The sequence below is a fragment of the Gekko japonicus genome, unplaced genomic scaffold, assembly GCF_001447785.1.
Source record: "Gekko japonicus isolate JY-2015 unplaced genomic scaffold, Gekko_japonicus_V1.1 scaffold5069, whole genome shotgun sequence".
Lineage (NCBI taxonomy): Eukaryota > Metazoa > Chordata > Lepidosauria > Squamata > Gekkonidae > Gekko > Gekko japonicus.
In genome coordinates this window covers 43,745-54,495 of record NW_015161570.1, presented here as the reverse complement: position 1 = coordinate 54,495, position 10,751 = coordinate 43,745, and positions in this window count along the sequence as shown.

Sequence of the window (10,751 nt, the reverse complement as noted above, 5' to 3'; positions counted from 1 at the left end):
TCACTTCACAAACACTCCTCACTCTCAAATCCTCCTTTCTCTTCAGAATGTACATTGCCCAATCTTTATTTTATTTAGCTCAGTTTAATCTTTCACTGCGTAACTCAGGTTCTGTCAGCTTCACTCTCACACACTTATGATACTCTGATAATATTAGGTTTTGACTCTCTCTAGTCACTAATATGTCCTCTAAAGTATTCTACTTCCTTTTTAGAATCTTAAATGCTTTTCACAGCACTAATATGGGATTCTATCAGAAGCCTGCTTCTCAGACTCTGTAGACTGCTGACTGACCACAACTGCCTGCTGCCTGCTGGCTGAACACACTGACTGACTTTCTCCACACACACTTCTTAGCTCCGCCCATACACTCTCAGTCACCAACCAATCACCTCACTCACTCATCCTCCTCTTTCACCCCCCCCTGTCCTTCTGCAACCTACCAAACATTTACAGAAACGCACATTTGAAACTTTAAATCATTACAATGCTTAATGGAGATCTCATGGTGTATAAGCTGTCTTTTATCTGTTCAGTGTCATTAGACTATGACTTTTTTCTCCTGTTTCCCCACAGAATCGCGATGCATTTGTGCACCTCCCATGTTTTCGTTGGCTTTTGTCTGATTACTTCCAAACCTGCTTTGTGGGAAAGTTTTGGGAAAGATAGCAGCAAAGCCCAGATGGCTGCAGAATAGGCAGGAATGTTCAGATTTCCATAGTCCTGGCAGCCATTTTTCATAACTTATTCCCTGGGGCAGCCATTTCCTCCCTCTTGCCACTGGGGGGCTCTTTGGGGGTTTTAAATCAGCCATTGATTATCATTATAACAATACGTGAATAACTTTTTAAAACTACACCTCTAGCCCCTTTTGCAGTGGAATTTAAAAATACACCTCTAGCCCCTTTTCCTTTATATCTCCACAACAAAAGGGGCTAGGGATTTATTTTGTAAAAATAAAAGCTAAGAATTCAGAGAATCTGATTAATGTTATAACAATATTCAATTGCCATTTTTATTTTTAAAAAGGCTGAGAAAACCTCAGTGGTGCAGAGGGTGGCAGTGGTAACTGCTGCTGGGAGAACAGGGAAGGTACAGTGGAAATGTTTGAAAGCCTGCCATGTGGAGCCCCTGTTGCTACTGTTAGTGGAGGAATGAGAAATCCTCCTGTTGCCCTGAGCTGGATAGCCCAGGCAAGCCCAATCTCGTGAGATCTTGGAAGGTAAACCGGGCCAACTCTGGCAGGTCCTTGGAAGGGAGACCTCCAAGGAATACTAGGGCTGGGATGCAGAGACAGACAATAATAAGCCACCTCTCTGAAATGTTCAGGCCCCACTAGGGGTCGCCAAAAGTTAACCATGACTTCCAAGCACACACATACAAAATACTCACCAAATAAATAAATAAATAAATCCTCCTGTTGTAGTAATACCCTAGTAAGGCACAGAGAGAGGAAAATAAACCTGACCCAAAAACTGGAATCAAGAACCACAAGGGTATGAAAAAAGTCAAATAAAAGGCCAATATTAAAAACTAAGTTAAAACTTAAAATATACAAAAAACAACCCTATTTTCTTTCATGCTGTAATATAGGACAGAAGTGTCAGGAAGGAAGTTCTTCACTCTCTTTGGTTATTTATTTTATTAAACTTAAATGCTGTTCCAATCCCTGCCAGGTAGGGCTCAGGGCAGCTTACAACAATCTAAATACAGTAAATTCAACATATTAGAGTTTTAAAATCCATGCTGTTATAATTTAAAACCTAAAACTTCTTTACTGAATCAGATGGTGCCCTAATATCTACTGTTCTTGGGGGACTGGGGACCTGCAGGAGCAACGCAGGATTGGAGTTAGAGGTCTGTAGTGGAAGGGATGAAGTGGCAAAAATCTCACACACACACATCTTATTTTCCTCCACAGAAATGCTCTGTAGGATACATGCCATATTGTGTGTGGACGGGGTTATTGTTTACATACATTCAAAGGGCTAGAAATATGTAAAAAAAAAAACCTAATACAGAATCTGATTCTCGGGATCCTCTGCCCAATACCAAATTTTATGCTATATGGTTCACTTGCAGGATTGTGAAATGTGCACCATGCCAACTGTGGATACTACTACTACCTGCTACTTATTCCCTGGTAATGTCCCTGGGTCAGCCTGAGAGACATCCGGAGTTCTGTGCTTCCCAGGCCACTATTTGCCCCACTAAGGGCTCACCAACATATTTTTAAAACCCCTGGACATTACGTTCTTATCATGGAACACAGTATTTAGCTTCAGCATTTTCTACAATGGTAGTGCTGCTGTTATCCATCATTGCTTTAGTTTTCATTTTTCCACATGGCACCGATTCCTTCCACAACCACAACCATTATATTACCTAGCATAAAAATCAGTTCTTAAAACAGTTTAGATTTTTTCCCTTTATTTTTGAACCATAAACGGTGCAGTCCTAAGCAGAAGTCAGTGGGTTTAGAAGGGTATGACACTGCTTAAGATTTCACTGTATGCTATGGCTGCAATCTTATGAACACAGTGGTACTTATTCTTAAGAACATAAGAACATAAGAGACGCCAATGTTGGATCAGGCCAAAGGCCCATCCAGTCCAACACTCTGTGTCACACAGTGGCCAGAAATACCAGTGCCATCAGGAGGTCCAGCAGTGGGGCCAGGACATTAGAAGCCCTCCCACTGTTGACCCCCCCCAAGCACCAAGAAGACAGAGCATCACTTGCCCCAGAGCCCCTAGCTATACCTTGTGGCTAATAGCCACTGGTGGACCTCTGCTCCATATGCTTATCTAATTCCCTTTTGAAGCCGTCCATGCTTGTAGCACCCACCACTTCCTGTGGCAGTGAATTCCATGTGTTAATCACTCTTTGGGTGAAGAAGTACTTCCTTTTATCCGTTCTAACCCGACCGCTCTGCAGTTTCATGGAGTGCCCACGAGTTCTTGTATTGTGAGAAAGGGAGAAAAGTACCTCTTTCTTTACCTGCTCATTCCCATGCATAATCTTATAAACCTCGATCATGTCACCCCTCAGTCATCTTTTCTCCAAGCTAAAGAGCCCTAAGCGCTTTAACCTTTCCTCATAGGGAAAGTGTTCCAACCCTTTTATCATTCGAGTTGCCCTTTTCTGCACTTTTTCCAAAGCTATAATATCCTTTTTAAGGTGTGGTGCCCAGAACTGCACACAGTATTCCAAATGAGGTCTCACCATTGATTTATATAGGGGCATTATTATATTGGCTGATCTGTTTTCAATACCCTTCCTAATAATCCCCAGCATAGCATTGGCCTTCTTTATTGCAGTCACACACTGTCTCGACATTTTCAGTGAGTTATCCACTACAACTCCAAGATCTCTCTCTTGCTCAGTCTCTGCCAGTTCAGACCCCATCAATGTGTATTTATATTTAGGATTTTTGGCTCCAATGTGCATCACCTTGCACTTGGCCACATTGAACCCCATTTGCCATGTTGACGCCCACTCGCCCATCCTTGACAGATCCCCTTGGAGTGCCTCACAATCCTCACTGGTTTTCACCACCCTGAACAACTTTGTATCATCCGCAAATTTAGCCACTTCACTGCTTACTCCCATCTCCAAATCATTAATGAACAAGTTAAAAAGCAGTGGACCAAGTACTGATCCCTGCGGTACCCCACTGCTTACCACCCTCCACTGAGAAAATTGCCCACCTACACTCACTCTCTGTTTTCTATGAACTAGCCAGTTTTTGATCCATAAAAGGACTTGTCCTTCTATCCCATGATTTTTGAGCTTACTTAGGAGCCTTTGATGAGGAACTTTATCAAAAGCTTTCTGGAAGTCAAGGTAAATAATATCTATTGGATCCCCCTTGTCCACATGTTTGTTCACCCCCTCAAAGAACACTAACAGGTTAGTGAGACAAGATCTTCCCTTACAGAAACCGTGCTGAGTCTGCCTCAATAGGTTTTGTTCATCTATGTGCCTACTAATTCTTTCCTTAATAATGGTTTCCACCAATTTACCCGGTATCGACGTCAGACTGACTGGCCTGTAATTTCCCGGATCTCCTCTGGAACCCTTTTTAAAGATGGGAGTGACATTAGCTACCTTCCAATCCTCAGGAATGGAGGCAGATTTTAAGGAAAGATTACATATCTTTGTCAGGAGATCTACAAGTTCACATTTGAGTTCTTTCAGAACTCTCGGATGTATGCCATCTGGGCCTGGTGATTTTTCAGTTTTTAAGTTGTCTATCAGTTTTAGGACCTCCTCTCTCATCACCTCAATCTGACTCAGGTCTTCCAACACCCCTCCTGAAATCAGTGGTTCTGGAGTGGGCAAGCACTTCTCATCTTCCACAGTGAAGACGGAGGCAAAAAATGCATTTAGCTTCTCAGCCATTTCCCTATCATCCTTCAATACTCCTTTTACCCCTTGGTCGTCCAAGGGCCCCACTGCCTCCCTGGCTGGTTTCCTGTTTCTAATGTATTTGAAGAAAGTTTTATTGTTGGTTTTTACGTTTTTTGCTATATGCTCCTCATATTCCCTTTTTGCCTGCCTGACCTCAGACTTGCATTTTATTTGCCATAGCCTGTGTTCCGTTTTATCAGCCTCACTGTGACTAGCTTTCCACTGCTTAAAGGAATTCTTTTTACTTTTTACAGCCTCCATTACTCTGTTTGTTAACCATGCAGGCTTTTTCCTATACCTGTTTGTGCCTTTCCTAACCTGCGGAATATATATTTTTTGAGCTTCTAGGATCGTAGTTTTAAATAGATCCCAAGCTTCCCCAATTGTTTTGACCCTTTCTACTTTTCCTTTCAGTTTCCTCCCCACGTGTCCCCTCATATCAGAGAAATTACCCCTTTTAAAGTTAAAAATGGTTGTGTGAGTCTTTTTGGCCAATTCTCTATTTGTACAAATGATGAACTCAACAACATTATGATCACTGTTTCCAAGCGGTGCAATCACTTTTACATCTCTCACCAGGTCTTGAGTGTTACTTAGGACCAAATCAAGGATCGCCTCTCCCCTGGTAGGTTCCGTGACCATCTGCTCCATAGCACAGTCATTTAGAGTGTCTAGAAACTCAATCTCTTTTTCCCGACTAGAACACATATTGACCCAATCAATGTGTGGGTAGTTAAAATCACCTATTATTACACAGTGTTTTTGTCTAGTTGCTATCTTTAAGGCATTCATCATTTTATAATCCTCCTCTATCTTTTGATCTGGTGGGCGATAACAAACTCCCAGTGTTAAGTTTCCTTTTGGCCCCCCTATTTCAACCCATAGAACTTCCAGAAGCGAATCCAATTCACTTAGCCTCTCAATCTTTCTAGACTTTATACCCTCTCTGACATACAGAGCTACCCCACCTCCAACCCTTCCCCCCCTATCCTTCCGATATAATATATAACCGGGAATCACTGTGTCCCACTGATTTTCCTCATCCCACCAAGTTTCAGAAATACCCACAATGTCTATTTTTCCCTCCGACACCAAGCACTCCAACTCCCCGATTTTACCTCGGACACTTCTAGCATTTGTATAGAAACAGCTGTAATTTCCCTTACAAGTTAAGCCTGCATCCTTCCTCTTGCTATCTCGAGTCGTTGTCCGGCAGTCCATGTCACCAGCCATGGCCTCTGTGGACAATTTCAATCCACCTCCCTGTAGAAAAGCAACCGGTACCCCCTCACCTCTCTCAGATGAGCCAACCCGAACCAGAGACTTTTCATCTCCTGTCGGCTTTCCCCCAATATTCAGTTTAAAAGCTGCTCTGCCACCTTTTTGATTTTAAGTGCCAGCAGCCTGGTTCCTTCTCGGGACAAGTGGAGACCGTCTCGCCTGTACAGCTCCCTCTTGTTCCAAAAAGTATCCCAGTGCCTAACAAACCTGAACCCTTCCCCCCTACACCATCGTCTCATCCACGCATTGAGACTCCTGATCTCTGCCTGTCTCTCCGGCCCTGCGCGTGGAACAGGTAACACTTCTGAGAAGGCTACCTTGGAGGTCCTGGACCTAAGTTTCCTGCCCAGCAGCCTAAATTTCTCCTCCAGGACCTCACGACTGCATTTCCCCACATCGGGGGGAGGTGCCGATCACAGGACAATCCTGTGACGCTGCAAAGAAGCGGGGCCGCAGGGCAAACGGGGTTGTGGTTTTTTTTTAAACTAAAGTGTGCGCATGCTCCGTTGGGTGCTTCTGCGCATTCGTGGAGACTTGGAAAAAAAACACCTTTTTGCGAGGGGACATGGGTGGGCGCCGGAACTACCACCGGAAACGCGATCAGACGCCCGCCCATGCCCCACAGTTTCCGGAAACTAGTGCCTCGGAGGTACTAGTTTTTTACAGCGCATCTTCGGAGAGAAGCCTCAGGAGCTCTACGCTTCCCAGATGTGGCGGTGAGATCGCGCCCGGAAAATCCGCTTATCTTCCGTCTCTCTAGCGTGCCTAATGCTCCGTGTGACCGCAGCCCTAGACACATAACAGCACCAAACACGAATTCCAGCCTTAGGAGGGTTAGGATTACACCTTATCATATTTCAGACAGCTAAGTGCTTTAGCAATTCTCAGGTTATTGAATGCACAGCAATGCACTGAATGGATAAGGATCTCTCCTTTCCAAGAGCCTATGACGAGGCAAGGGGTGAATGAGTACTGAAAGCTTTACCCAGCTGCCACCACCAATAGAATGATGCCAGTTCTAAGGAAAAATGGCACGAGAATTGTTAAAGCATTTGGCATGTTGAAGACTTCCACAGCAAATCGTTCTCTTTGGACCAGACCAATGGGCAGATTTCTCTCCTCCCAGACAACTTTTTGCGACTGTGTTAATTTGCTCAGGTCAGAGCACTTGGCACAAGAATGAATGGGAAACAATCCTCAGGATTGGGTATGACATATTAGAGTTTGTGTATGTATTCTTGAGTGAATACATACACAACAGTGCTGCAAGAGTAAGCTGTCATATTTTTCAGTCCCCCCCCCCCCATACTCCAAGAGGTTTAAAAAAGAAAGACGAAATACAGTTTAGGATTTCTTGTTGTTCAGTCGCACAGAGTCCTACTCTTCACGACCCCATGGACCAGATCACGCCAGGCCTTCCTGTCTTCCGCCGTCCTCTGAAGTTTGCTCAATTTCATGTTTGTTGCATCTATGACACTGTCTAACCATCTCATCCTTTGCCGTCCCCGTCTTCTTTGACCTTCAATCTTTCCCAGCATCAGGGTCTTCTCCAGTGAGTGCTCCCTTCTCATTTGGTGGCCAAAGTATTTGAACTTCAGTTTCCTTATCTGGCCTCCCAGGGAACAGTCAGGGTTGATTTCTTTTAGGATTGACTGATTTGATCTTCTTGCAGTCCAAGGGACTCTCAAGAGTCTTCTCCAGCACCATAGGATACCAACCATTTTATCATAAGTAGTGATGGATCAAATCAGAAAGATATTGAGACTGGGAAGGGCAGCCATGTAGGAGTTAGAAAAGATTCTTAAGGATAAGACATGCCGCTGATAACCAAAATCAAGATAATTTATACCATAGTATTCTCCATTACTATGTATGGGTGTGGAAGTTGAAAATGGACAGAAAGAAAACTGATTCCTTTGAAATGTGGTGTTGAAAGAGTTTTACGAATACCATGGACCACCAGAAAAAGACAAATAAGTGGTTTTCTAGGTCAAATGAAGGCTGAATTCTCCCTAGAAGCTGAAATGACTAAATTGAGGCTGTTGTACTTTGGTCACATTATGAGATGACAAGAGTCACTGGAAAAGACAAATTCAAGTGGGTAGCCATGTTGGTCTGAAGCAGTAGAGCAAACTTGAGTCCAGTGGCACCTTTAAGACCAACAAAATTTTATTCAAGGTATAAGTTTTTGTGTTCTGAAGAAGTGTACTTGCATACGAAAGCTTATACCTTGAATAAAATTTTGTTGGTCTTAAAGGTGCCACTGGACTCAAACTTTGTTCTGGAAAAGACTATTGCTAGAAAAGTTGAAGGCGGCAGGAAAAGAAGAAGACCCAACGTGAGGTGGATTGATCAAGTAAAAGAAAGCCATGGCCCTTTGCCAAGACTTCAGCAAGGCTGTTAATGACAGGGTATTTTGGAGGTCATTATTCATAGGTTCACCATAGATGAGAAGTGACTTGATAGCACTTAACACACACAGAGTGATGGGTCAAAATTTTATTTTGAAATTTAAAATTAATTTCCACATTTGACATCTGTCTGCAAGGTGCACCATTTTTTACCATAATACACTGTGACAAATAATAATAAAGCTGAACAACATATTCCTGTTTCCTTCCTGAAACAGAGCTTCAATCAAGATAGTTTTAATTGTATATATGTAATTACACATAATGTACTTTACTTTTTCAATGCATTGTGAGCTATTACAGAAACCTTTGGGTCTAAAAGTAGGCTTGCCAACTCTGTATTGGGGAGGGGGAGGAGGGGAGGAGGGGTGGATTTATACCCCACCCTTCACTAGAAGTCTCAGAGCAGTTTACAATCTCCTCTCCCTTCCTCTCCCCACAACAGACATCCTGTGAGGTAGGCGGGGCTGAGAGAGCGCCTCTGAGAGAACTGCTGTTAGAATCATAGAGTTGGAAGGGATCTCCAGGGTCATCTAGCTGAATCCCCTGCTCAATGCAGAAAATTCACAAATGCCTCCCACACCCCCAGTGACCCTTGCTTCATGCCCAGAAGAGGGCTAAAATGAGAGAGAGAACAGCTCTGAGAGAACTGTGACTGATCCAAGGCCACCCAGCTGGCTACATGTGGAGAAGTGGGGAATCAAACCCAGTTCTCTGGATTAAAGTCCGCTGCTCTTAACCACTACACTGAACTGGGTCTCAGAAATAGCATAATAGAGTTCACCCTCCAAAGTAACCATTTTCTTTAGGTGAACTGATCTGTCCATTTCTGGACATTAGCTATAATTCCAGATCTCCAGGCCCTATCTGAAGGTTGACAGCCCAAGGCTAAACATTGGACTGAAATAAATAAAAGTAAAATTAATAAAAAATTACACATTTGTTCATTGTAGCATTTTAGTGCAGTGGAAAAGGCTGAAGAAAAATTAGGGCAACAAGATGATTAAATAATATAAATAAATGATTAGGGGGCTGGAGCACCTTCCCTATGAGGAAAGGCTTAGAACTTTTCAGTTTAGAAAAGAGGCAACTAAAAGGGGGGCATGATAGAGGCTATAAAATTATGCACAGGGTGGAGAGAGCTGACAAAGAGAACTTTTTCCCCTCTCCCAAAAGACTAGAACTCAAGGGCATCCATCCAGTTAAACTGATGGGCAGTAGGTTCAGGATGGACAAAAGGAAATAATACTTTACACAGTGAGTTATTAAAATTTGGAATTTGCTGGTTCTGGATTTAGTGATGGCCAGAGGAATAAACTGCTTTAAAGGGGGATTAGATAGATTCATGGAGGATAAGTCTACCGATGGCTAGTAGCCATGGTGGCTAAAGGGAACCCCCATGTTTAGAGGTAGCCAGCCTCTGAATCCATGCTAGGAGGCAACATCAGAGAAAAGCCTCAGCCTCTATTAGAGATGCCAACTCTGGGTTGGGAAATACTTGAAGATTTTGAGAGTGGAGCCAGGTCTGGGTTGAAATATACATGAAGACTTTGGTGCTGGATCTGGGACAGGGTGGGGTTGGGGAGGGGCCTCAGCATGGTACAATGCCATAGAGTCCACCCTTCAAAGCAGCCATTTTCACCAGGGGAGCTGATCTCTGTCAGCTGGGGATCAGTTGTAAAAGCGGGAGATCCCCAGGCCCCACCTGGAGGCTGAAGCAACCCGAGCTGCAGTGTTAGGAGAATCTAGCAACAAATAAATATACACTGCAAAAACCTTATAACAAACTAATGTGTTCTATTTATAATCATTATTTAGTAAAGTGCATAGTGTATCATTATTTCATCCTGGTCAGGTATAAATATTCATTACATTCAATAAGCAATAACATTCAGTACATACAGACTGATAACTACCAGACCATTTTGCATCAGTGTGGGGCTTGACTTTTAAAACACTGATGCAAAATGGTCTGGTAGTTATCAGTCTGTATGTACTGAATGTTATTGCTTATTGAATGTAATGAATATTTATACCTGACTAGGATGAAATAATGATGCACTATGCACTTTACTAAATGATGACCATAAATAGAACACATTAGTTTGTTATAAGGTTTTTGCAGTGTATATTTATTTGTTGCTAGACCCACCTGGAGGCTGGCAACCCTACTAGTCTCTATGCCTTGTTGTTGGCTGTCCAGAGGAACTGGTCGGCCACTGTGTGAGAGACAGGATGCTGGACTGGATAGACCACTAGTTTGATCCAGCAGGGATCGTCTTATATTCTTAGACACAGAAGGCACAAGCTAGAAATTCCACAATTCGTTCTGTGTGCAACAGCATCTGGAAAAAACAAGGTACTTGCTTGATTATTATTATTTAGTGAAAGGACTGCTGTCTCTCTGCTGAAAATATTTTGACTCTAGTAGTGCCTTTTCCAAGGGAAAGGTTGCCGGAGAAAACTCTCTCTTAACTCAAACCACGCCAGCTGCATTCCACCACCGTATTCCCTTCGCCAGACGTCTGAGGGCGCCCTCGGAACGTTACACGTGTGATTCGTGTTTCCGGCTCATGGGAGGGTACAATTATGAACGTTGCACCAGAGAGATATCACGGGGAAGGGGAGTGTTATCGCTGATGGACC